This window comes from Nanorana parkeri, unplaced genomic scaffold, assembly GCF_000935625.1.
Source record: "Nanorana parkeri isolate BGI_ZX_2015 unplaced genomic scaffold, ASM93562v1 scaffold135, whole genome shotgun sequence".
Taxonomy (NCBI): domain Eukaryota; kingdom Metazoa; phylum Chordata; class Amphibia; order Anura; family Dicroglossidae; genus Nanorana; species Nanorana parkeri.
This window is the reverse complement of record NW_017306403.1, coordinates 316,527-319,815: the sequence shown is the minus strand read 5'-3', so window position 1 is coordinate 319,815 and position 3,289 is coordinate 316,527.

Below are 3,289 nucleotides of genomic sequence, written 5' to 3'. Positions count from 1 at the left end.
GGTCGCCGTACAATTTTCAACGCCAGATGGGAGTGTGCTGACATGTTGGCGGCGCACTTTACAGGAAGGGGGGGTACAATTTTTGCTGCCTGATGCAGGGGGTGGGGTGGTTTACTGACATGTTGGAGGTGCACGTTACAGGAAGTGGGAGGAGGGGGAGGTTGGGTGCATGGTACCTCTCTCTGTCCCACCCAACCAGAGCGTCCTGCTCAGCTCCTGGAAACCAGTGACATCAGTGAGCTGGGAAGGACGCCAGCCAGAGGGTCGGAGGTTGCAAAGGCCCCCGTGTGACCCAATAAGATGCCACCGGAGGCAACTGAATCAGGCTGCCTCATTATCGGGATGGCCCTTGATGGGTGTACAGGAGGGAGTCTGCTCAGGGTGGGCATTGGCAGGGTGGTAAGTCTGAAGAGCAGGTGGGGCAGTGACACAGACTCTGCAGAATTCCAGGCTGTCATTATCCCGGCCTGAACAGTTTCGCTGCTGCAATAAGAGAAGCAGCTCCAGGTGTCGGTATTAAAAAATGTCCTCACCAAAAATGTAACTCTCATCACAGAGGATGCCTTTAATGTGACTTCAAGCTCTTTGCAGAGGGGCGGTGCTAAGACTGATCAGCAGCAGGCCTTAACTCCCAGAAGAGGCAACGTGGCGGGTCACATGACATTGGATGCAGGTAAGGTAAAAGGGGCTTAAGAAGATTTTTTTTATGTAAATGGAAGGGGAGGGTAAAAAAAAAATTGTTAGCATAAATAAAACTCTCATTGCAGAGGATGCCTTCAATGCGACTTCAACCTCTTTGCCATGGGAAGATAAAGAACTGCACAGACACCGGGATTTACATGATTGTATCATCTCTGAGCTGTCATTCTGGTCCAAGAAGCAGACGGTGACCCTGCATGATCCCTGAACAAGGATGGCTCCTTCCTAATGGAGAGAAAAGCAGATTAAGTCATTATCAGGGGGAGTCATGTGACCTCTGTGAGACATAATAAATGCCTGGAAGTGTTGCACATGAATGCGATAATATATCTTTCACTGGGTCCACTTTAATGAGGCCACACACTTCACAATGTGATCTCCAAATGACTATTCAGTGCCAGGGACCATCAGGCAGGTCCTCCTTCGACCGAGTTGTTGGCAAATCCCAAGTTGTACAATCACATTGTCGGGTGTAGGGGAAGCTTTTGGCTTTGCAGCGTTCTAAGAAGAAAAATATTTCAGAAAAGACAAATGTGTAAAGTCGTGGAACTTCCTCCATTAAGCCAGAACAAACGACACAGTGATCATGAAGGAAAATGAGATTGTGAAAAAAAAACAAGACAATGAACACAACGGAGTTTGTTTGAATAAAAATATCTGTCCTTCCGATAGGAAACAGATTCCTTCGTGTTAGAAAATATTGGCTGGTTTCTGAGAGTGTCATCCATGTTTCTGCTGTGTGATCGTGCAGCGAACAAACACTGCGGCTAGTCACAGGGTAGACTTTATATATCAAAGTGACACTACAGTTAAATCTTATAAATACATTCAAGAACCTTAACTATGAACAACAATGAATCTTATTTGTGTGTCACTTGGCTGTAGATCCTCCAATCATCTCTGAATTGGTGCTGACACTGTCCTTCCTTCTGGAGGGTGACACTGAAGCTCAATGGACGCAGCCGGGAGCGCGCACGTCGGACAGACACTGTGGGACACGAGGAGTCTGCGGTGGATCAGAAACCTGCACCAGGGCTGGAGGGACTGTCGCAAACGAGTGGAAGGAAGGAGATGATCGTAGCAAGAGGCATCAAATAATGTAAGTGCTTACAGCAGAAAAGATAGTCACGGAGTTAATGACAGAAAAGAAATAGGCGGAGGGACTACATGACAGGGCGAACATGGGGACAGGAAGGAGGGGTCAAGGTCAAGGTTATATTTCAAAATGGAGGGGGCACTTACCTGATTGGCCGAGTGATAGGTGGTCCAGGAGGGGCTTCACAGTAGGATGAGAGGGCGGATAATTCTTCCTGGTCAGTTGGGAATTAGCACACGGCTAGGAACTTCCCGCCCACCCTCGTCTCTGGTGCGCAGTCCTCGGTGTGGCGGAGTCAGCAGGCATGCTGACCAGTACAGTAGGAGGTGGAAAATGTCTCTGCAACAATCCGGTGGTTGTCCCTGAGTCGGTGTCTTGCGGCTAGGGGCCTTGTGGTTATGCAGAGATGGTGACATTAGGGTAACGGGGCCTTCACTGACCTCCAAAAATATATGTGTGTCCATGCATTTATATATATATATATATATACCCTGTTTCCCTGAAAATAAGACCTACCCCGAAATTAAGACCTAGTACCATTTTTGGGAATTGCTAAAATATAAGACCTACCCCGAAAATAAGACCTAGCTGCGACCTTCCCCAGGGCCGGTGGTGGCATAAGGGGGAACTTGAAGCGCCGCGGGAGAGAATCAGCTGTGCCAACGGAGCCAGCGCTAGAGGAAGCGAGGCGGGAGCGGAGGGAGCAGAGCCACATAAGCCGAAGTTTCCTCTATAGCGCCGGCTCCTGTCGCAGGCGGAGTGATACCAAATGCACTCCACCTGCGAGGAATCGGTAAGGAAAGTGCGCTTCGCTCATTCTGGTTACCAAAATGCTCTTGGAAAGGTATGGCGCCCCTGATTGCCCGGATCACCCTATTCTTAACTTTGCCATTTTGGATTATTTAATTTGGATTTGCATTAACTTTGGAATGTCGTACATTAAAAAAATAAAATAAGACCTCCCCCGAAAATAAGTGTGTTTTTTTGAGCCCAAAAAAATATAAGACAGTGTCTTATTTTCGGGGTAACACGGAATACTGGAGATGGATCCTTATATTTAGCCTAACAACCTTCAAACCTTCCAAAAAATTACCTTGTTTCAAAAGCTTACCACTCAAAGCCCCAGAAACCTCCACTATGGAACATCGAGACATCTGATGAATAATAGGACTTCCTCTTCCCTCAATCCATCATCTCAGCAGTTTATTTGAATGTAATTCATATTATCAAAGTAATCAGATTGCTATCCTTCTCCTGGTACCCGAGCAGGAACACAATCATCTTGAATGTTAAATGAATATGTCTCTCCATTAAGCCACTTGCCCAACCTGCAATCCTATTCCTAAGCCTTTTATTTTTCTGAAGTTCAATAACACGTGATATAAATGTGGAGCAGGAGCCCCGCACTTCCAACAACGACAATTACTATCCCACCTCTATTCAGATATCTCTCTCTCTCTCTCTCTCTCTCTCTCTCTCTCTCTCTCTCTCTCT